General features: G+C 43.2%; 1 long non-coding RNA gene and 1 pseudogene across 13 annotated transcripts; one reads left to right on the plus strand and one right to left on the minus strand.

Moving 5' to 3' along the window:
• Nucleotides 1-882: 882 nt before the first annotated feature.
• Nucleotides 883-24,864, minus strand: LOC309654202. Of its 12 annotated transcripts, XR_014260013.1 has the most exons (6): nucleotides 24,707-24,864; nucleotides 20,597-20,613; nucleotides 9,139-9,199; nucleotides 2,994-3,167; nucleotides 2,790-2,836; nucleotides 883-2,106 (listed from the first exon to the last, which is right to left on the minus strand). It is a non-coding gene; the product is annotated as an uncharacterized lncRNA (long non-coding RNA). The 12 variants fall into 12 exon arrangements; XR_014260012.1 differs by lacking the exon at nucleotides 9,139-9,199; XR_014260014.1 differs by lacking the exon at nucleotides 20,597-20,613 and having other exon boundaries at nucleotides 9,139-9,195; nucleotides 24,690-24,864.
• Nucleotides 4,998-7,953, plus strand: LOC309654201 (RING finger protein 11-like; annotated as a pseudogene). Its single transcript has 3 exons — nucleotides 4,998-5,979; nucleotides 6,194-7,703; nucleotides 7,839-7,953. The product of its transcript is annotated as an RING finger protein 11-like (transcript).
• Nucleotides 24,865-25,161: the final 297 nt, after the last annotated feature.

A 25,161-nucleotide genomic window follows, 5' to 3' on the forward strand; every position in this document is an offset into this window, starting at 1 on the left:
TATATATATATAAATGTATTTATTTATTTATTTTTGGCTGCTTTGGGTCTTTGTTGCTGTGCGCAGGCTTTCTCTAGTTGCGGCAAGCGGGCTTCTCATTGCGGTGGCTCCTCGTGTTGCCGAGCACGGGCTCTAGGCGCGTGGGCTTCAGTAGTTGTGGCACACAGGCTCAGTAGTTGTGTCTCACGGGCTTAGCTTCTCCACGGCATGTGGGATCTTCCTGGGCCAGGGATCGAACCCATATCCCCTGCATTGGCAGGAGGGTTCTTAACCACTGCACCACCAGGAAAGCCCCTTATACGTATTTACTCTTTTCAGAGCTGTCCTGACTCTTTTTTGCCTATCTGTTATGTTTGCCATTTCTCTAAAATTCTTTTTATCTTCTTTTAGATTTAAAAAAATTTTTTCCTCTTCTTGTTTGTTTCTCTTAAGGCATTATCCATTATGTTCATTCACTCGTATTATTTTATTTAATTTATAATTAATTAACTTATTTATTTTTGGAGGTGTCGGGTATTAGTTGCAGCACGTGGGCTCTTTGTTGCAGTGCGTGGGCTCTTCCTTGCGGCTCGTGGGCTCTCCAGTTGTGGCGCGTGGGCTCCAGAGCACGTGGGCTCAGTAGTTGCGGCGTGCGGGCTTAGTTGCCCTGCAGCATGTGGGATCTCAGTTCCCCAACCAGGGACCGAACCTGCATCCCCTGCATTGCAAGGTGGATTCTTAACCACTGGACAACCAGGGAAGTCCCCACTCTTGTATTATTTTAAATTTAGTCCTCACTTCTGAAACTTTTTTCTTTTATTTTGAATTCTGTCTTGAGTTCTATCATCTTACCTAATTCTGGTTTATGCTGTTCTTTCATCTTTTTTTTATTATGGTAAAATATACATAAAACAAAATTTATTATTTCAACCATTTTCAAGTATACAATTCAGTGACATTAAATACATTCACAATGCTGTGCAACCATCACCACTGTGCAAATTCAAAATAATTATGTCAAAAGATTGAGCAGGACATCAGAAAGATGGAGGCAGCAGCATAGTTTCTGAATCTCTCCAAACCCTTTCATGGAAGAAGATCAACTAAAACCAAACACCCATAGGTGGCATTTATCAGCATTTACCATTTCCAGAACTTTTTCACCATCCCAAACAGAGACTCTATAGCCACTAAACAATAACTTCCCATTCCCTCCTCGATCCATGTTCTTTCATCTTTCGCATTGTTTTTCCTAACGTCTTTTAGCCTACTTTGAAATAATAGGTTACAGTTTTGATCTGTTTTGTGGACCTGTCTTTTCCAACTTGATTTTATTGTCTGAAGACATGCTATTCTGCTCCTTATTCTCTTTTTTCTTACACTACCTCTGTACGGGATTTGATCCCAATCCTTTTCTGTTACTGATTTTTGGGTGAAAAAAGTTTTACAGCACTTTGAAAAGGTGGTGCGAGGCCATGTGGAAACATGTTCTTCATGGCTGTTTCATCAATGCTTCACTTATACTGCTTTGGAATAACTGTTTTCCAGGAGGCATAAACCAGTGGGCTTTATCATTGGACAGAGTGCAGAGAAAGGACCCCACGAAAGCTGATCACCTTAGCAGAAATGACTTAGTTATGATTTCACCCAAGATTGGTCACAAACCAGCCTGGGAAACTCAAGGAACCAGAGACAAGGCATAATGCCATCTTTCCTTCTCTCTGCCTCAGCTCTCAAGGATTGGTCACCTCCATGTTATTAGTAACTATTATTTGGTTTCTGTTCATAATTACTATCAGAAGACACAGCACTTAGGGGCCTAATTACACTGCCCAGCTACGCACCATTCTTCTTCATTTTGGCTTCCTGTCCACCAGCAGGAACCTGATTTAGTTTTGTTCTCCCTTCACCACAGCCCAGTAATTTTTGTGCATGACTCTCAGTCTCACCAGAATCTGTATCTCTCACTCTGCCCCAACATTCCACCCCATCATTCGCTCCCTGAAGTGTACTCTAGAAATTTCGGTCAACTCGATATTTTACCACTGTTCACCATCTCTTATGAAACCAGAAGACGAGCAGCTTTCTTATGGAATGATGGAGAACTTGTAAAGATAAAACACCAGTCTGCAGGAGAAAGGGAAGAAGAGAATGATGGAAATCGTTTCTGGAAAACTAGTTTTACATTACGTTTTGTTTGTTCCTGGTAAAGAAACTGAAATCTTCTAAACATTAAAAAAAAAACTAAACCACTAAATTCAATAATACAGGAATATAACTTTTAAAAAAAATTTCTTTGGCTGCGTAGCACGTGGGATCTTAGCTCCCCAACTAGGGACTGAACCCAGGCCTGCTGCATTGGAAGCGCAGAGTCTTCACCACTGGACGACCAGGGAAGTCCCAGGAATATAACTTTTAAAGGAGAAGTTATAAACCCCTTGGTTACATGAACTGGAGATTTTTAGTGAGAAGTCATGTATTTTAAATGACTTGGAGCTTTAAAGGAAGGAAGGAAGGAAGAAAAAGGGACTTCCTTGGTGGGGCAGTGGATATAATATCAAAAGTAAATTAATTAATTAAATAAATTTAAAAAAGAAAAAAAATGCTGAAATCCACTGACTAATTATTCAGGCTATTATATCTTGCTATTTCCAGATACATCCCTTTATAAACTTTTGGTAAAAGGTTATCGTATATCAGAACAAATGAATTACAGACTTTTCTATTTTTCCAAAATTTGAGAAATTCCCTTACATTTCTCCCTTCAAATTTTATAACAAGGGAAAAGTAGTGACAACCCTTATACTTACATTCAATTGCATCATCTGGCCACATGCCTTCTACATCAATCAAATATCTACAAAACAACAAAATTCGAGTCATTTGTAAATAAAAAGGAAAGAAAATCAAGTTTTTACAAAAAAGGGTCCAATTGTGCTTTACAAATATAGATAGAAAAATCCTAAGAAAATATCAGCATATCTAATCAATAATTATTAAAGAATGATATATACCATGACTACAAAAAGGCTTTATTCCGGAGTTTCCCTGGTGGCGCAGTGTTGAGAATCTGCCTGCCAATGCACGGGACACGGATTCGAGCTCTGGTCTGGGAAGATCGCACATGCCCCGGAGCGACTGGGTCCGTGAGCCACAACTACTGAGCCTGCGCGTCTGGAGCCTGTGCTCTGCAACAAGAGAGGCCGCGATAGTGAGAGGCCCGCCCACCGCGATGAACAGTGGCCCCCGCTTGCCGCAACTAGGGAAAGCGCTCGCATAGAAACAAAGACCCAACACAGCCAAAAAAAAAAAAAAAAAAAAAAAAAAAAAAAGGCTTTATTCCAAGGACCAAGGATGCAAGGATAACGCAACTTTAGAAAATCTATTAATATAGTTATTTACATTAATACAACAATTTAATTAATAAATGAAAGAGAATAAAATACAGGACCAAACTGGCAGATGTTAAAAAGTTATCTGATAACATACAACGGGTCAGTTTCGGTCAAAATGCTTTGTACACTAAAAACAGGAGACTTAATATGACAGAGTATTCATCAAGAACCAACAAATAACAAAAGACAAATTAGGACAAATATTAACATCATATCTAAAAAAACCCCATCTAACCAACCATAGGAGCCAGAAACTTAGGCATCACCATCACTGACAGCTATTTCTCCCTCACCCTCATCCTCAACCCACCACCAGTGCTGACAATGATACTGCCTACATACCTCTAGAATCTGTCCACATCTTTCCACCAAAATGACCACCATACCCTGGTCCAAGCCACCATTATGCCCAATTTCTACACAAGTCTCCTAACTTGTTTCCTCGCTTCCACTCTTTCTCCCTGCAGTGTATTCTCCACTCGGTAGCAAAACGATAGGTTGAAAATGCAACTGGGTATGTTCCACACACTCACCTTCAACAAAAAAAAGTTCAATGGTTTTCTATTACTCTTCAAGTCTGAAACCTTAAACATAAGCCTGCACGATCGAGCTCCTACCCACACTTGCAGCTCCATTATAATGACATGCTCCCCCAACGGCCCCACCTTCCTGGCCAGTTCCTCCAACACAGCATATGCTTTCCTCTTATAGGGTCTTTTGCTATTCCTTATGCTCAGAAATCTCTCCCCAACGTCCCTATCGGGTTAATACCTACTCATCCTTCAGATATCAGCTGAAACATCCCTAAACCTTCTCTAATCTCCATGATGAGATCAAATCCTCCCTAAAATATGCTCTCATGGTACCATGTCCCTCTCCTTGGCACTTGTCAGAGTTGTAATTCTACATGCAGAGTGTGATACTTGAATATCTATTCCCTCTCTGGACTGCTAGAATTCACAAAGGGCAGGTCAAGTCTCCTCACTCACAAAATTTCTCAAGTCTTTTTGCTAGCACCCAGCACAGTGCTTAAACATAACAGATGCTCAATAAGTATTTCCTGCACGAACAACCATACATTGGTACAGTGTAGCAACACCCACAAAAAGCATAAGGGCATAAACTCCTTGATGCAGAAGTCCCATTCTGAGTGAAGTTAACTGAGACAAAGCATATATATTCAAAGATGTTCACACAGGAATGTTCATTACTTTGACGTTTTATAATATCAAAAACTTCTGACTTGTACATGTTCATCAGTAAGCAAAGGAACAATGCAGCCTTAAAAAAATAATAAATAAACCAATCAACAGACAAAGGATTAATCTCCAAAATATATAAATAGGTCATGCAGCTCACTATTAAAAACACAAACAACCCAATCAAAAAATGGGCAGAAGACCTAAATAGACATTTCTCCAAAGAAGACATACAGATGGCCAAGAGGCACACGAAAAGCTGCTCAACATCACTAATTATTAAAGAAATGCAAATCAAAACTACAATGAGGTATCACCTCACACCGCTTAGAATGGGCATCATCAGAGAATCTACAAACAGCAAATGCTGGAGAGGATGTGAGGAAAGGGAACCCTCTTGCACTGCTGGTGGGAATGTAAACTGATACAGCCACTATGGAGAACAGTATGCAGGTTCCTTAAAAACTAAAAATAGAATTACCATATGACCCAGCAATCCCACTACTGGGCATATACCCAGAGAAAACCATAATTCAAAAAGACATATGCACCCCAATGTTCACTGCAGCACTATTCGCAATAGCTAGGTCACGGAAGCAACCTAAACGCCCATCGACAGATGCACGGACAAAGAAGATGTGGTACGCATATACAATGGAATATTACTCAGCGATAAAAAAGAACGAACTTGGGTCATTTGTAGAGACGTGGATGGACCTAGAGACTGTCATACAGAGTGAAGTAAGTCAGAAAGAGAAAAACAAATATTATATATTAATGCATATATGTGGAATCTAGAAAAGTGGTACAGAAGAACCGGTTTGCAAGGCAGAAATAGAGACACAGATGTAGAGAACAAACGTATGGACATCAAGGGGGGAAAGCGGGGCAGGGCGGGGGCCGGTGGTGGTGAGATGAATTGGGAGATTGGGATTGACATATATACACTAATATGTATAAAACAGATAACTAATAAGAACCTGCTGTATAAAAAATAAATAAATTTTAAAAATTCAAAAATAAATAAATAAATAAACTAATTAATTAAAAAAAAAAAAAAAAAAAAAAGAATGAGGTTGGGAGACTGTCAAAACAGCACACAGATCACACACTCAAGTCCCGGAAGATGGGGAACTGCCTTAAGTCCCCCACTTCGGATGACATCTCCCTGCCTCACAAGTCTCAGTCCGACTGGGCTAGCTTTGGCAAGGGGACGGAGCTGGATCAGGAGCTGCTGCTGCCATATCTGGATCAAGTTCCAGTTTTGGTCTCTCATCCAACACCTAGTCAGACTCGCCTAGCACCTCAGCTGAGAGGAGCAAATTAGGATAGCTCAAAGAATAGGCCTCATACAGCATCAGCCTGAAGGAGTTTATGACCCTGGAAGAAACGGATCAGAAAAAAGGATCCGGGGGACTTCCCTGGTGGTGCAGCGGCTAAAGACTCCACACTCCCAATGCAGGGGGCCCGGGTTCGTTCCCTGGTCAGGGAACTAGATCCCACATCCATGCCGCAACTAAGAGTTTGCATGCCACAACTAAGGAGCCCACCGACTGCAATTAAGACCCGGCGCAACCAAACAAATGAATAAATAAAATAAAACAAATATTTAAAAAACAGATCGGGGAGTGTGTGATCTGTATGATGCACTTTGTTTATGAGAACCCAATTTGATTTCTGCTGTGTATGCAGATCACCTGGGCTGTACAGATGACTGGCTGATGAGATCCTTCACGTGCCCCTCCTGCATGGAGACAGTTGATGCAGCACTGCTTTTGTCCTACGAGACTAACTGAGCCAGTGTCTCTCACCTGACTTCAAGTGAACCATCATTTTTGGTGGTTTTGATCTTTTGTCGTTGAGCCCAAAGAGCCAGGGATTAGGAATTAAGATCATGCATGAAAGTTTCCTAAAAATTCCTGAACGGCTGCAGATGTTGGGGAAAAGCACGTGATATTTTAGAAATTTAGGGGGAAAAAGTAGGATGGTATTTTTATGTAAAGCCTTCACCCCGTGTTGAAAAATATAATTGTTATTTAGATCTTGTTATTCCTCCAGTACATAGGAATTGTGTAAAGTGTTACAGCAGCTATATATGTTTCAATTGTGTGTCAAAGATTAGGATAAAGATAGTGGTTGTTTTTCCTAAGTGAGATAACTTTCTTCTTCCCCCTACCCAAATTCTTTTCTGAAGTTGCTGGCATTTGGGTCAAGGTTTTATTAAAAGCCACATTTTAGAACACTGGCACAAAAAAAGGAGTTTTAAGCTGGTTTGCATAGTTCTTTTTTTGTTTTAGAATAAACATAGAGCACTTATTTTTTACTTTATAGGAACTCTACAAGTTAAGGTCCCATTGTTCTTTTGCTGTGATTGTTGTTACTACTGATGTTGCTGTTTTCTGTCTTTGCTGGTTCTTTCTAATCTACCATTTGTCATTATTGGCATATGATCATCTCAGGGTCACAAGATGGCTGCTGTAAAACCAAATATCATATTCTCACAAAACAAGGAGGAAGCAGAAAAAGAGCCCAAATGGTCATTTTCCTAATGCCTATTTATCTTTTGTCAGAGAAAAATATCATTCTCATAAGCACAATAACAGCCTTCCCTTAATTACTCATTTGCCAAAACAGACTGATATGACCATTCATAAGACAATTCATGGCAAAGAGGGATATGATAATGATTGTCTTAGCCTAACAAGGATTTATCCACTCAAGCTGAATGCTTCACTCCTCAAAAAAGTCATAAAGTTCTATGAGCAAGGAAGAACTACTAAGTGACTGTTAAGTGAACCATCAGAATTGTTTGTCCAAGACCATACGATTCTTTCTTTCCACTGGAAATGGAATTCATTGCCTTAGGTCTTTTTAAATAGTGTACTATTACTGTTGGGGCTGGCTCTGTGCTTGAAAACCAGCTGAAAACCAGTTATAACCTGTTACAAGTGCTGTATCTGTTTGCAGTTAAGAAATGCAGAATTCAAAGTGATCTCCTAGCTTGTAGGCAAACTGAGATTCACTGTCCCTCTTCTATAAAAAAAATGAGCTAATGTGTCCAGAAACTAACTCTAGTAAAGTGGGGTTTAACATTACCCTTTCTTATGAGTTTCGTCAAATTATTTTGGTGGTTAACATGGTGATAATTAAAAGTCAAGGTAAATTTTAAATATTAAGAATTCTGATGTATGGAGCTTGACTTATGCCACCATGCTTATGTAAAAATGAAAGTGGCACCATGGTTAAACTGAGAAAAGTTTCTCAGTTGTAACAATTTTGATTTATTCTTTCCTGTGACCTCCTTCCCTGTTGTCTTGAAGCACAGCAAAAGGATACTGCATGTCTTCTTACGGTAGTGCTGAGGTTATTGAAGTTATATAAAACACATCTCAGTCTCTGTTTCTTGGAAGGAAAGTCCTGCTAGTTGACTGACAATTCTAAGCAGGGAGAATTTAGAGAAATGTGTTTCATGTTTCGCACACAAATGAAGAATCTGTATAATCACGACTTCACAGCTGTGATCTCAAAAAAGAAGGAATTTCTCTCTTTCTATTTTTCTTGCACATAACGTAAGAACACTCTGAATCTCTAAGCTTCTGAAGCGTTAGTAGAGATGGTCTAGTAAAGATGTAGTTGTAATGTTTTACCCATTTAGCATGTGTTTATTTTTCCTTATGTACTCCAAGGTGACATATTTGTTCAGCTCAGTGATATTACAGCTAAAAAAATCATTCATTAGTAAAAGGAGAAGCAATCTCAACCTAACAAATCAGAAGTGTTTCTTATTATTTTATATTGAGTTGAATATTTGACTCTTAACACTTTTTGCTACATACAAAACACAAGTCCCTTGAAGGGTTCTTCATAAGTGCATTATACAAGGATTTAGTATGTCATAAGCACTTAAAGATTTGACATTCAACTGTAGTAGTATCCATGTTGGTTACTTTTCTTACGAGCCCCATGATGAGTTGGAGAAACACTGAAAGAATTAGAGTATCAGGTTCTATTAAATTGTTACATGTATCTTGCTTAAGTTTGTGCTCATTTATTTATATCCAACTACATAAAGCAAATTTGGAGGAAAAAAAAGAATAATAAATAAATAAGAATGAGGTCTCCAAATATTGTCAGAGGAAGATGTCCTCCATATATTAAATTATAAACCAGAATGTCTAAAACACTATACCATTAAATCACATGTACAGTCAGTTCTGTATATCCAACGGTTCCATAACCTGCAGATATGGAAGCCCGACTGTACTACACCATTTTACATACGGGACTTGAGCATCCGAGGATTTTCGGATCCATGGGGAGTCCTAAAACCAATCCCCCTGCAGATACCAAGGGACCATTGTATATGCTTATATCTGCATTTTTTACGTCTGAAAAAATATGTGCTAAATTATTACTGGTGGTAACATCTGAGTAGGGGGCAAAATTGCCTTCCACTTCATACACTTCTCTGACTGCATTTTTTGCATTCAGCTTACATTAGCTTACATTACTATTGTAAACAGAACAATTTAAACATGCTCTGCCTCTTGGGGTTGGCAACTCACCTGCACATGAGGTAGCCAGTCCTGTTGAAACCATGGGTACAGTGGACACCAAGAAGTCTGTCTAGAAAACAGGGAATATGGAATTAAGTAAGCGAAGTAGATACACTAAAAACAAGTTAGACAATTTTCTCAAGAGTAGCCTTTATTAGTTACCACAACACTACCACTATCCTGAAAAGGAAAAACTCTGAAGAAAAGAGTGTTTTTGCAGGAACGTACTATAAAGAATTAACTACTATACAGTCAAAATTCATTGTCTCTGGGAAATTTTGCATAGCCTCCAATCAGATGCAATAGTGTGGACTGGAGAATGCCCATCAGGAACTGATCTGACTACAGAAAAAGGGAGTGGAAAAAAAAAACAGGCTATCAGAAGAACAGAATTTGTTTCTGAGTGAAACAAATGGAATGCCTTCACTTTTAATGCTCAATAATAAAAAGAACAAACGGTTTCTGAAGGGCTCTTGGGGTCCCCCAAAGCACTTCCATTCCTTCTCTCCTTCACTGCTCCTCACACGCCACGGGTTTATGTGCCTGTGGAGTTCTCGGGTTAAGTAGCACTGTTCTTGTTTCACAATGAAAAAGTAAGGCTCGAGACGTAAGCCCAAGCTGCACAGCAGGCAAACAGAAAAAAGACTAGAATCGAGTCTCAGATTTTTCCAACTATGCCACAGTATTTTGTGGTCCAGGACTTAAAAAAAATTATATGAGAGAGTAAATAAAAAACAACAACATGTAGCTGATCGCTGCAAAAGCTATGTCTGTGACTAGGTGGTGTCTGGCATTCGTCATCTCCTGCCTGGATTACTACCACCCTACAATTCTAACAATCTCTTCTATTTCAACTGATCCTCCATATGGAAGATGTTCTCTCTCTAAAATATAAACTTGGCTGGATTGCTCTGTTGCTGAAAAATCTGTTGTAGCAATGCAACTTCCCTAACACGAAGCGTCTGCAACTTCTCCAGAGTCCCTGCTCCTGCCGTCAGTTCGGCATCGGCTACCGGTACCTCTTTCCAGACACTCATGGGTAGTGCCTACCTTTACCAACATTCTAGCACGACTATGTTACCTGGAGTTACTGACCACAGCCAGATCTCCACTTCAGCTCCTTCCTATCTAGCTGTTCTTGAGTGGGACATCACAGGAAGCACTGAAAAGAATTCCTCTTCACTCGGAGACTTTACTCTGGCACTCACTGACCGGCACCCAGCTGCTTCCTCCATGTTTATGGCAGCCCAGTATGATAAAACTTCAGATGCCAATAACATGGTCCCTCTATATCCATCACTTACTGCCAGGCTTGCTTAGGTAACACCATCTCAGATTCCAAATCAGGAGCATAGCCGCCTGTCACTTCCCTACCAGGAAGGAAGCCAGGTATATTACTATAACCAAGGCACACTGGGGTCTTCACTGTATGGAGAACTTGGCTCCTGCCCGCAATCCTATGGCTCCGCGTCATACACAGGAAGTAGGGCCTCTGCGCAACCAGAAATGGGAATGGGACTGAAGGAGATTCAGCCCGCAAATATCCGACCACCAGCTTCCACCTCTGCAATCTGCCACCCTGTGTCTGCTCAACGCATCACAGAAACAAGTTTTCAAGGTGAGTATACAAACGGCAGAGCAAGTTGAAGAATGAGGTCGGCATTCACAAACGGGGTCAAATCGACAGCTGGGAAGGGGTGTAGAGACAGGTAGAATTTAGATCCTGAGCCTTTAATAACCACTACCTTCTCTCAGTGCTCTCTGTTTTTAGACTCTATGTAAGAACAGCTAGGGCTTCCCTGGTGGCGCCTGCCAATGCAGGGGACACGGCTTCGAGCCCCGGTCTGCGAAGATCCCACATGCCGTGCAGCAACTAAGCGCATGTGCCACAACGACTGAGCCTGCATTCCAGAGCCCGTGAGCCGCAACTACCGAAGCCCACGCGCCTACAGCCCATGCTCCGCAACAAGAGAGGCCACCGCGATGAGAAGCCCGCACACCGCAACCAAGAGTAGACCCCGCTAGCCGCAACTAGAGAAAGCCCGTGCACACCAATGAGGACCCAGTGCAGCCAAAAAAATAAATACGTAGAATAAATAAGTTCAATCAATCAATCAATCAATAAACGTAAATTAAAAACAAACAAACAAACAAAAAAACAGAACACCTAATGCAGGTGGGAAGGTGGGAGGGACACTGTAAAGGTCATCTATGCTACATGTACAAGAACCCCGAGAGCACACCAATAGGTACCACATTTTTCACTGCTGTAGCCGAGCATTCCCCCTGTACTACCACACTGTAGCACTCCCTTCCCTCGTCTACTGCTACAGTCTCTTTGGAAGGTGTTTCAGAACTCTTGTTATGAGAGTGCCAGTTGAACTGTCCTCACTTCCGTCATTTATACCAGGATTTAAGACCTTGTGGTCCGAGATCCTGTCCAGAGAGCAAGCAGGCTAAGACTCTGTCTTTGTTTCTATATTTCATCAGAAAGGGCTCTACCCCCTCTCCTAGTTCATGGTGTGAAGTGTTCTTAGCCTCTCGGGAAAGTGGGGAGAATTCAAAGGACTCTCTATGAGAATGCTAGGCTTTGTAAAACATTTCAGTTTTTTAAAAAGAAGACTCATTTTGTATTGGACTTAACAACAGTCCTATGAGATACAAAGAGAGCCAAGGATCAGTGACATGAAATGATCACCAGTAAGAATTACAACAGTCACCGCTTACCTCGTAGCATAGGGCACACTGTCCATGATCCTTAAGAAGAGTTAGTAGAAATGCCTTGCCCATCTTGCCCCTGAACCCCTTGAAAGGTACACGACTGCTGTGTTGGTGTTTAGGGGGAGCATCTCACTTACCCGGGACTGACTTCAACCTTGATTCCTCTGTAGTGATGGAGACTTCCCCGCTGATGAAAAATTCCCTGGGATTGCAACCTCCAAGCCAGACCGCTTTCCTATGGAATGACAGAGAACTTCAGAGAACTTGTCAAGATGAAACACCAGTCAGTCTGCGGGAGAAAGGGAAGAAGAGAACGATGGAAATCGTTTCTGGGAAACTATTTTTACATTATGTTTTGTTTGTTCCTGGTAAATAAACTGAAATCTTCTTAACATTCAAACAAAATCTAAACCACTAAATTCAACAACACAGGAGTATAACTTTTGAAAAAAATTTCTTTGGCTGCGCAGCATGTGGGATCTTAGCTCCCCAACCAGGGATTGAACCCACGCCTGCTGCATTGGAAGCGCAGAGTCTTCACCACTGGACCACCAGGGAAGTCCCAGGAATAGAACTTTTAAAGGAGAAGGTATAAACCCCTGGGTTATATGAACTGGAGATTTTTAGTAAGAAGTCAATAGATCTTTTGTTAGGCACATTTTATGTTAGGCTGTCTCCCTGCACAGGACGCAGGCGCCTTGAAAATGGAAATCACATCCCTCTATAGTACGTCCCTCTTCTTTCTGCTTTGCAGTTTGCTGCTCCACTTGTTCAACCCCACCTAGTAATAACCTATACTTCCCTTGTTCCTGTTTTCCCATCTGGAAAACAGACAAAAGGCAACCAAACAACGCAAAGGTCTCAACAAATAAGGGATACCCAAAACCAGAGATGGCCAGAACTTCTGTATCCCTCATGAAACCTAGCCCGGTGTTCAATACTTAGGTATCATTAATACATGCGTGTTGACTGAAACAGTTGAAACGCAATTCTTCCACTTCCCAGTTTAGTTTTAGTCCTCATACAAAACCTGATCATCAAATTCCTTAATGCTAGGAATCACAGTGAAAAATAATTTCTCAACTGACTTCTGTCAGATGAGTGAGAACTAAGGTTAATTCAGTGTATCTGAAGCATAGAAAGTGAGGGCAAACGTGGCACAAGATGGGGCTAGAGAAGCAGAGAGGATTCTAGAGCACGCAGAGTCTTAAAGGCCACCAGTGTGTTTTCTATTCTCAAAACAATGTTTGTGAGCGATGTTTATGAGCAATGTTCCAACTTGCTTTGAAGCTTTCTTGTGTGAAGAATGGATTGGAGGGAAACAAGATATATGGACACTAGTTAGGACCTAATCGCAACAGACAGGCAAGTTCAGTATTAGGATGTTGAGGGAGAGCTGACAGATTCCAAAGAAATTCAGGAGATAAACTGAAGCGGGCTTCATGGGGTATGAGATGGAGGAAAGGAAGGTCTTAGGGAATTAAAGGGTTTACTGCACACATGAGCAGAGTCTCAAAATTAATCATTTGAATGTACAGAGGGGGATCGATCTCCCAAATGACACCGGTTAGGAAGCAACGGTACGCCCTGTAGAATTCCTAGAGACAGCACAAATCAACTGTTTCGATGGAAAATTCGGCGGGACCCTTGATTTCCATGGGAATATAGAGAAAAGAGACACTGATCTGGCTTGCAGGTATTTAGGAAGTTGTTAGCCTGACATCACATACTAGTCTCATGTAAGTAGGCCGTCTGAAGTATGAAGCTTAGGGGAAAAACCTTGAAGAAAACTTAAAAGCTTAAGCCACACCTCTATACTACACCACCTTTCACAGTTTCTTCTCAGATAAGCAGCATCCCCATCAGTGAAGAAACTCACATCCCATAATAGGAACAACAGGCCTAAAAATAAAATGTGTGTCTTTGGAGGTCCCATCTATGCGATATCTTCCTGGTACCAGAAAAGTCCCCAGGAAGATCGATCTTTGCACCCCTGAAAGCTTACCACCAAGGAAAATGACTAGGTCCATAGATTTCCTCCCTCAAACCAGCCTACCTCACACATAAATCACTAGCAACTCAGCCCTTAACTCACATTATCACAGTCACAAGAGTGGTTAGGGAGAAAAGCACTAACCAGGGGAACTAACACAGAGGCAATCCAGGCCAAGCTGGGCTGGTGGCAGATATCTGCTCCTTACGCTCGGGTGCATAATGCGACTCACCACAATGCCTTTTTCACAGACCCTTTTTAAAGTTTCTCCACAAAATCCAACAGCTCAAGTTAGTTCATGACGCTTCAAGGTAAACAATCGTCAAGAGAAAAACATGCAATATGTCTTACAATGTTGGATTCCTTACAAATAGGACAAGGAAATAACCATGTAGACAAAACCAGAGCATTTGAAAACATCTGCGTTCTACAAACATACCAGTGAATGCTATAAATAAGGTAATATGACATAAAACAAAATGAAAACTAGATGTGAGACTGTTCTCTTCAGTGTACAGACTTCATGGCAGTTGCTGCACGATCTAGCTACTTATATCTACAACTCTCTGTTCTGTTAATACAAAATGAGGCCCAAGTGTGTCAACTTGTTTCCCACAGAAACCAAAAAACCTACATGCATCTCTTTTCTCCGGTGCCCTTTCACCTTACCTGCTCCCAGTTCTCCACCAATGTCCTCCTCTTTCTCTAATTATTCTCCTCTTCATTGTGCTTGGCCTTGCACCCAAGCATGCAAGACAGAGAGTCCTAGAGGTCCGAGATTCTAGAGGGGCTGTTTGCAAGGGGGAGGAGATTACGGTAACTGCCACACTGTATATACTTCTGTGCAAAGAAAGAGGGACAGTGTTCAGAATGTCTCTCACATATAAAAAGAGCTGGATGGCAGGATACCTGTGTGGCCCAAGGAACTAGAGCTAGCAAATCATGGGCAAAACAATTGCAACCAAAGGCTGGAAGAGGAAAGGTCTGCAACCAGCTCTGTCTCCTGGCTCTCTGGTATTTGCTGCCAATGGGCAGAGTCTATTTCGTGAAGCATCAAGCACTGAAAAGAAGACTCCTGCTGCTGGAAGTTGACAGGAAGGAACATCCAATGCAAGACCAAGGCTTGTCCTAGAAGCAATGCCCATAATGGAAGAAAAAAAAAAAAAAAAAAGAAAGCGGAAGAGAAATGTTAAGTCGCAAGTCCAACCTGGCCCCCAGCCTAGCCCAGCCCAAGGAAGGTAGGAGTCAAGGAGAAGAAACTAAAAGAGAAGAGCCTTGGACCACAACATTCTCCACAGGGTACACTCAACAAACTTCACCCTGCTCTTTAACCAAGTTACAACTGTAATAGTTCAAACTACATGGCTCTTTCCTTCCTAAGGATACTAGTTAAATAAGATCTATATAGCTCTAAGTATATGATACATAAAATAGAATACTCTGTAGAATATAAGTAACTGTTAGTTAATTATATTAATGAACGTCTGTAAGAAATGTTGCAATGATTTCCCTAATGGAAGAGCCTGGGGGAGGTAAATCTGTCTTCTAGGATTTCCTCCCCAGAGCTCAGAAATTGAGGGGTTGTTTTAGCTCTCCTACGCTCTCTTCACCCAAGCCCGCCCTCCTGTTGGGGATCGGACCTCCCTATTGGCTAGCTCATACCTTTCAACTGCCTGCTTTGTGACATCACTCTCCTACCAAACCTACTACCACTTGGTAGAGGTCTTGGGGTTTCCGTGGAGCCGTTTGGACCAGTAACCAGTGACCTTTGTACTGGACACGTGCGCCGTTCAGCTGCAGCCACTCAGACATCCTCTAGTGTTGTCTCCTCATCCCTTGTACCTGCAGTTGATGTCTCCTCTTCTCTGACCATGTCAGGTAAGAAAAGAAACTTTGGAAAGTTTTGCGTTCGATTTCTTTTGCCCCTAAATTGAGGAGGAGATTCAAAATAGCGTGGAATAATGAGGGAAAGTATTGAACTACAAGTCTGGAGACCTAATTTCAGTTTTGACATTGACGTTTACTGTCTGTGTGACTTTGGACAAATCACTGACTGCCTCACAAAGCCTGCTGCTTTCCTTATCTGTTACGTTAGGATACCACATTGGGTTGATCACTCTGATCCCCTTCTTTTCCAATATTGAGCCTTAAAGGGTACCCATGTAGAAAATGAAATCAGAGACTTCTCAAAAGAGTGTTTCAACAGAAACATAGAAAAGCCAGGTGACACAGAAAACTAGCGATATATACCAAGATGTTTCATCTCCAATGGTCTCCCTCCACTAGTATTTCGACTAGTTGAAAAGAGAGAATAGGGAGAGAGGATGGAGAGTACTGGGCTATATAGGGAGGCACAGAGTCAAACGTAAGCAAGTTTAGGATTGTTTTCATTAGCACAGGCCAACAGGAACCAAGAGATGGGAAAAAAATATAAGAATGAAGAGGGAAAGCATAGAGGAGCTCTCAAGAAAGAGGCAGTTTGCCATGGAATGTTGATGGGAGCCAAAGATTTTAAATTAAAGCAGAAACAGCACAGAGGGAAATCTGCTCAGAGCAGGGCAAAACAAAGTTGATGGTAGCAAATCCTTACATTAACAGACTAAGAAGGAAAGTAAGGCCAGAACAGGGGATCACCAGGAAAGGCAGCCTATCAGAAAAGTCATACTCCGTTTTCTTTCTTTTATTGCCTCTCTGAATACAGCTGGCACTTGACAGTTTGGAATAGAAACACTTTAGAAGTATGTTTTAGAAATGATGCTTCCTAGAAACCAGAAACCAAAGTGGTTATCTAGGGGGCTGCTTTTCAGTGTTCTATTCTTTCTAATTTTTAAACTAGGTAGACATTTGACCAATTAAACATTTTAAATGATATCTTCTACATTGAATCAGAAGGACTATTTCCTTTGTGTGATATGTAGCTTCTAAGGCAAGGTTGCTTTTCATTTTTACAGTTATTTCCTTCCTAACACAGAGAGCACATTGATCAACAGCCATCGTTCGCTTGTAGATCTTAGCTACCGGAGAAGAAAAAGAAAAAGTCAAGCCCCACATCTCTAATTCCCCATTTAGGGAATTCCCTGGCGGTCCAGCGCTTTAGGACTCGGTGCTTTCACGGCCAGGGCCACGCGGCGCGGCAAAAGAAAAAAAGAAAACACAAACATCCACATTTATCTAAAACAATATTGTGGAGTCCTTTGGATTTTCTTACATTTGAAAATCTTTTTTAATTGGATTCTAGGGATGATGGTTTTTTGAGGTCTTGGGATGTCATCTTCTTGGATGTGGAAGATGATTCTAAGTTCTAGGATAAATACAAAAACCTTCTTGATACTTTTTAAGCTTCCTTTCTGCTTATTATATGAGTTATATTCATGGAAAGATATATTTCTCCTAGGCTTAATACCTGTTACTTGCTGGGTAAAAATATGAATGAGCACAATAATGAAACTCTTTTACACTTACTATTTTGCTGTCTGCTTTGTACCGGTTTTCATTGAAATACTTGTCTATATATGTTGTGGCTACCTATACATTCACATTTGTTGCATTCTGTTGCTTGTTATGCATTTTTTACTGATTTATCGTCTCTGTCTGTATGCATTGGCTAGGAATTCATTCACCTCTATCACCTCCATCGTGTTTTTTGGTTAATAGTATTCACTAAAATAGAGTGGGCAAAATTCACTTTCATAATATTGCATGTATGGTACAGAATGTCATTTGTTAGTAAATTCATTAGGCTTTGATACTTGCCCACATACCCCAGTTTTCATTAATATCTATGGATTTCTTTTTCGTTACGTAACATGTTTTTCATGATTTTTCTTTGTCTTTCTAGAACTTATTGTATCTTCCTCCATATAAATCATACGCAATAGATCAGCTTATTCATCTATTAATTATTACTGCTATTATTATTGGTGGTGGTGTTATAACCACTTTATAGATGAGTAATCTGAAGTAATCAGATAACTTTTCTCTTTCCAAAAGCACTTAAGAAATCCACTTTCGGGTAATCATTTTGAGGTAGGATGAGAAACCAGGCTTGAAGAGGGCAAAAATGACTCTTTCAGTTCACCAGTTGGACTGAGCTATACGTCAACTCTAGGTAATAGCGTGGGAACTGCACAAGCAAAGGGAGACACTGAAGATGACAATGGTAATGGCCGTACTGTTTTCTAATGGACAAAAAAAATGCTTATATTATAAGTTCTATTTCTCCTGCTTTCTGGCACTATCATGCTCAGAGTGGAGTCCTGGCAAGGAAGTCAGGATACTTAGGTTCTGAAACCTGGTAATGACACTAACATAATGAGAGAACCTGAACAAGTCAACCCGACCTCTCTGAGCCTCAGTTTCCTTACTCGTGAAATGAGACTGAAAAAAGAGAAAGTTCTCTAAGGGCCTCCTAGTTCTAAAATGCTTCCAGTCTAGGAAACAGCATAGAAGTCAATACGAGTGCAGGCTGAAGGGAAAGACAGGGCAGGGAGAAGGTTGCTTCCAGCCTAGAGAACAATGTCTGAACCATACCACTTGGCTCTTCTGCCCATCTGTGCCCAAGATGGGAGCACAGGCAGTTAATACAGAAGAGTGGAAAACTGCTCAGTCCTTACAGCCATCATTAACTGTCTGATTTTGGGTTTCTCAGGAAGGGTCGATAGTAGAGGTGTCCTGAGAGCAAGAACCTTAAGATAATGCTGTTCCTCAAACGTAGTGAGAATTTCTCAACCTCCCTGAGTTTTTCATGACCCTCTTGTTCTTACAGAAAATTTCCAAAATCCATCTCTACTTGGAACTCTAAATTCTCTGCAGCATTCTCTTCCTGTGGTGAGCAATGCAACTTCCCTAACACGAAGTGTCTGCAACTTCTCCAGAGTCTCTGCCCCTGCCGTCAGTTCGGCATCGGCTACCGGTACCTCTTTCCAGACACTCATGGGTAGTGCCTACCTTTACCAACATTCCAGCACGACTATGTTATCTGGAGTTACTGACCACAGCCAGATCTCCACTTCAGCTCCTTCCTATCCAGGTGTTCTTGAGTGGGACATCACAGGAAGCACTGAAAAGAATTCCTCTTCACTCGGAGACTTTACTCTGGCACTCACTGACCGGCACCCAGCTGCTTCCTCCATGTTTATGGCAGCCCAGTATGATAAAACTTCAGACGCCAATAACATGGTCCCTCTATATCCATCACTTTCTGCCAGGCTTGCTCAGGGAGCACCATCTCAGATTCCAAATCAGGGGCATAGCCGCCTGTCACTTCCCTACCAGGAAGGAAGCCAGGTATATTACTATAACCAAGGCACACTGGGGTCTTCACTGTATGGAGAACTTGGCTCCTGCCCGCAATCCTATGGCTCCGCGTCATACACAGGAAGTAGGGCCTCTGCGCAACCAGAAATGGGAATGGGACTGAAGGAGATTCAGCCCACAAATATCCGACCACCAGCTTCCACCTCTGCAATCTGCCACCCTGTGTCTGCTCAACGCATCACAGAAACAAGTTTTCAAGGTGAGTATACAAACGGCAGAGAAAGTTGAAGAATGAGGTCGGCATTCACAAATGGGGTCAAATCGACAGCTGGGAAGGGGTGTAGAGACAGGTAGAATTTAGATCCTGAGCCTTTAGTAACCACTACCTTCGCTCAGTGCCCTCTGTTTTTAGACTCTATATAAGAACACCTAGGGCTTCCCTGGTGGCGCCGTGGTTAAGAATCCGCCTGCCAATGCAATGCGGGGGACACGGGTTCGAGCCCTGGTCTGGGAAGATCCCACATGCCGTGGAGCAACTAAGCCCATGTGCCACAACGACTGAGCCTGCATTCTAGAGCCCGTGAGCCGCAACTACCGAAGCCCACGCTCCTAGAGCGCATGCTCCGCAACAAGAGAAGCCCGCACACCGCAACCAAGAGTAGACCCCGCTAGCCGCAACTAGAGAAAGCCCGTGCACAGCAATGAAGACCCTGTGCAGCCAAAAAAATAAATACGTAGAATAAATAAGTTCAAACAATCAATCAATAAATAAACGTAAATTAAAAAAACAAAAAAACAAAAAGAACACCTAATGCAGGTGGGAAGGTGGCAGGGACACTGTAAAGGTCATCTATGCTACATGTACAAGAACCCCGAGAGCACACCAATAGGTACCACATTTTTCACTGCTGTAGCCGAGCATTCCCCCTGTACTACCACACTGTAGCACTCCCTTCCCTCGTCTACTGCTACAGTCTCTTTGGAAGGTGTCTCAGAACTCTTGTTATGAGAGTGCCAGTTGAAGTGTCCTCACTTCCGTCATTTATACCAGGATTTAAGACCTTGTGGTCCGAGATCCTGTCCAGAGAGCAAGCAGGCTAAGACTCTGTCTTTGTTTCTATATTTCATCAGAAAGGGCTCTACCCCCTCTCCTAGTTCATGGTGTGAAGTGTTCTTAGCCTCTCGGGAAAGTGGGGAGAATTGAAAGGACTCTATATGAGAATGCTAGGCTTTGTAAAACATTTCAGTTGTTTAAAAAGAAGACTCATTTTGTATTGGACTTACAACAGTCCTATGAGATACAAAGAGAGCCAAGGATCAGTGACATGAAATGATCACCAGTTAAGCATTACAACAGTCACCGCTTACCTCGTAGCATAGGGCACTGTCCATGATCCTTAAGAAGAGTTAGTAGAAATGCCTTGCCCATCTTGCCCCTGAACCCCTTGAAAGGTACACGACTGCTGTGTTGGTGTTTAGGGGGAGCATCTCATTTACCAGGGACTGACTTCTCCCTTGATCCCTTTGTAGTGATGGAGCCTTCCCTGGTGATGAAAAATTCCCTGGGATTGCAACCTCCAAGCCAGACGTTTTGTGTGACACAAACTCAAGAACTCCCCAAGTCCTGCAGTAGCAGAAACAGTCACATACTTGAGAGTAACCCACCATCTGAACTTGGGGACATTTCAGTGACAGCTCCAGTCCAGAGTGCCAGGCGTCTCCTGGCCCTGCCTCCAGCTCCAAGCCAGGGACAAACAGAGAGTAAGAACGTGGAGGATATCAAAACCAAGCTGTCAAAGCCTCTGGAGGCCTACCAGATCCCAATAGAAAACCAAGATCCTCCACTACTCCCTTTGGGAATCCCTGATATTCCCCAGCCGCTGGCCTGCACCGATCCCCTCAGCCAAGAGGAGCAGCCTGGTTCTGAAAATGCTGATCTGGGAGAGAACAGCCTGAGTCGTCAGGACCTAGGGACACTTGAAAATGGGACTGAACCTAGCAGTGGTCTTGCAGACATTACTACACTGGCGGAGGATATTCACCTTCCCCAGCTCTTTAATTCTTGGAAAGATCTTGATCGATCCCAAGGTCCCAACGTGATCAAAGCTGAAGACACCAGAGCCATTAAGGTGAATCAGGTGCAGGAAAAGCCAAGTGTCGTAAAGGTTCCCTCTGATCAACCCAGGAAGAACAAACAGAAAGCCTCTGAGCCTATCGGTGGTGCTCCCAAGGCCAAAATCCAGCCAAAGGATCCAGAGTGCCTGTTAGGGGGAGAAGCGGTTATATGCACTGCTGCAGTCAGTGACAGGGCTCCTGCGAACACGGCCAAGCACTCTCAAGGCAAACCTCAGAAAGCTGCATCCGGAAAGATCAGCAAAACTGAGAGCCATGGGCAGGAAAAGACCAAAAGGACCAGAGGAAGAAACAAGGCTGAAGAGAACAAGCAGTCAGGGAACAAAGTCAAGGCAGAAGACAAGCCAGCAATCCCCAACACGAAGCGAAAGGAACACCAAACTGAGCTTCGCCAAGAGAGCTTTCAAAAGCCTCGAACCTCCCTTGGCGTGCGCATGCTGGAGTCTGTGAAGGTTCTTCATGCGCTGGGGAAGAAGAATGAGACGAAAACTGGGCTCTCTTCCTGTCGGCTCTTGGGAAATTCAAGCAACCCCAAAGACCCCCAGCCACCCCCAGCGATCCAGCCACGGCGGCATACCCCACGTGAGGGTAAGAGGCCTGAGAAAACGCAAGTCCAAGCCCAGAAACCAGACAGCAGTGCTGAAACAGAGTGTCCATCTCCATCCCAGTGTGAGCGGCCTCCTCCTGGGAAGGTCAAGTTGATACCTCTGCCTTTTTCTGCCTGGGACAAGCCTCAAGCTCGACCCGCTCCTCGGAGGCCACAGTCTCTGGCCTCACATCGGCCTGCTGTGGCTTACCGTGCCCAGCCTGGTTCTACTGACTCAGCTCAACCTGCTGCAGTCAATTCATCCCAGCCAGCTCCTGCCTCTTTGCCAGGTCCCGCCAAACCAGCTCAGCCAACTGTGGCCAACCCAACCCAACCGGCTTGGACCAACCATACCCAGCCTCGTGTCCCTCAGCCTGCTGCTCCTAGGCCTGCACCCTACAAAACTTCATCTGGCGCTTCTCTCCAGCGCGAGCCTGTTCCCCCTGCTGTGACTAAGCGCCAGTCCCCACCCAAGCTCCAAACCCAACTTCTACTCCAAGACTTCAGCAAGCAACGAGTTCCATGGAGGGAACCCAACGTGCCTGAGCCAGTCATGTCAAAGCCCATCGAACAAGAGCAGAGGCCAGAGCGAGAGGCCATGAAGAGGCGGGCTCAACAACAACGGGAGAATGCTGCCAGATACACCTCTTCGGGGAAGCTGCAATTTTTCACCCAGAGGGACAAAGAAATGGAAATTGCTGACTACTACGGATACGTCAGGTGACAGCTGCTAGGATTCTTGCTGCCACCTTGGCTACCAGCGGTTCTTCCATACATAGGTAAGATAGGTATAGAACCGAATAAGTAAATGGAATAGAATTAATAGATGAGTAATAAACCTTTCGAATTTTGAGATGCTGCTAACTGGGGCGTGAGAAAGGAAGGCCTGAAAGTTGGATGGGAGAATGAAGGAAAGGGGTAAAAACTGAGGAAAGAGGAAGGAACTTGGCCCAGGGCTAGGAAGGCCAAAAGAGACGTATGGATTTAGGAAAGGAAGCAGGAGTGAGGATGAAATGGCAGAAGTAAAAAGCAGGGTCAGGGGTCTGGGTTGAAAGAACACAATTGGAGTAGAGTTGAAGGTGACAGGAGATGAGTCTAGGTTTACTAGGAGAAATAGAAACAAAGTCTCTCGGGGAGGTTGGCCTTAAGTCTCACAACCACCAGATAGGTATTTCAGAAAACAAGAGGTTCACGACACATCTCTGAAAGGTTTGAGTTGCCTTATTCAGGTGTGATTATAGTGGGGGAATAGGCAAATCTACCAGAGAAGTGGCTAGGGCTCAGAGTCCTCCTAGGGGCAGCTGACGACAGGGCCAGAGCCAAGGGAACTGCTGCATCAGGAGGCCCACGAACAAATCAGGGGCATAGCCGCCTGTCACTTCCCTACCAGGAAGGAAGCCAGGTATATTACTATAACCAAGGCACACTGGGGTCTTCACTGTATGGAGAACTTGGCTCCTGCCCGCAATCCTATGGCTCCGCGTCATACACAGGAAGTAGGGCCTCTGCGCAACCAGAAATGGGAATGGGACTGAAGGAGATTCAGCCCGCAAATATCCGACCACCAGCTTCCACCTCTGCAATCTGCCACCCTGTGTCTGCTCAACGCATCACAGAAACAAGTTTTCAAGGTGAGTATACAAACGGCAGAGCAAGTTGAAGAATGAGGTCGGCATTCACAAACGGGGTCAAATCGACAGCTGGGAAGGGGTGTAGAGACAGGTAGAATTTAGATCCTGAGCCTTTAATAACCACTACCTTCTCTCAGTGCTCTCTGTTTTTAGACTCTATGTAAGAACAGCTAGGGCTTCCCTGGTGGCGCCTGCCAATGCAGGGGACACGGCTTCGAGCCCCGGTCTGCGAAGATCCCACATGCCGTGCAGCAACTAAGCGCATGTGCCACAACGACTGAGCCTGCATTCCAGAGCCCGTGAGCCGCAACTACCGAAGCCCACGCGCCTACAGCCCATGCTCCGCAACAAGAGAGGCCACCGCGATGAGAAGCCCGCACACCGCAACCAAGAGTAGACCCCGCTAGCCGCAACTAGAGAAAGCCCGTGCACAGCAATGAGGACCCAGTGCAGCCAAAAAAATAAATACGTAGAATAAATAAGTTCAATCAATCAATCAATCAATAAACGTAAATTAAAAACAAACAAACAAACAAAAAAACAGAACACCTAATGCAGGTGGGAAGGTGGGAGGGACACTGTAAAGGTCATCTATGCTACATGTACAAGAACCCCGAGAGCACACCAATAGGTACCACATTTTTCACTGCTGTAGCCGAGCATTCCCCCTGTACTACCACACTGTAGCACTCCCTTCCCTCGTCTACTGCTACAGTCTCTTTGGAAGGTGTTTCAGAACTCTTGTTATGAGAGTGCCAGTTGAACTGTCCTCACTTCCGTCATTTATACCAGGATTTAAGACCTTGTGGTCCGAGATCCTGTCCAGAGAGCAAGCAGGCTAAGACTCTGTCTTTGTTTCTATATTTCATCAGAAAGGGCTCTACCCCCTCTCCTAGTTCATGGTGTGAAGTGTTCTTAGCCTCTCGGGAAAGTGGGGAGAATTCAAAGGACTCTCTATGAGAATGCTAGGCTTTGTAAAACATTTCAGTTTTTTAAAAAGAAGACTCATTTTGTATTGGACTTAACAACAGTCCTATGAGATACAAAGAGAGCCAAGGATCAGTGACATGAAATGATCACCAGTAAGAATTACAACAGTCACCGCTTACCTCGTAGCATAGGGCACACTGTCCATGATCCTTAAGAAGAGTTAGTAGAAATGCCTTGCCCATCTTGCCCCTGAACCCCTTGAAAGGTACACGACTGCTGTGTTGGTGGTTAGGGGGAGCATCTCACTTACCCGGGACTGACTTCAACCTTGATTCCTCTGTAGTGATGGAGACTTCCCCGCTGATGAAAAATTCCCTGGGATTGCAACCTCCAAGCCAGACCGCTTTCCTATGGAATGACAGAGAACTTGTCAAGATGAAACACCAGTCAGTCTGCGGGAGAAAGGGAAGAAGAGAACGATGGAAATCGTTTCTGGGAAACTATTTTTACATTATGTTTTGTTTGTTCCTGGTAAATAAACTGAAATCTTCTTAACATTCAAACAAAATCTAAACCACTAAATTCAACAACACAGGAGTATAACTTTTGAAAAAAATTTCTTTGGCTGCGCAGCATGTGGGATCTTAGCTCCCCAACCAGGGATTGAACCCACGCCTGCTGCATTGGAAGCGCAGAGTCTTCACCACTGGACCACCAGGGAAGTCCCAGGAATAGAACTTTTAAAGGAGAAGGTATAAACCCCTGGGTTATATGAACTGGAG

The sequence above is a fragment of the Balaenoptera physalus genome (assembly GCF_965194825.1).
Source record: "Balaenoptera physalus genome assembly, contig: HAP1_SCAFFOLD_2249, whole genome shotgun sequence".
NCBI classification, from domain to species: Eukaryota; Metazoa; Chordata; class Mammalia; order Artiodactyla; family Balaenopteridae; genus Balaenoptera; species Balaenoptera physalus.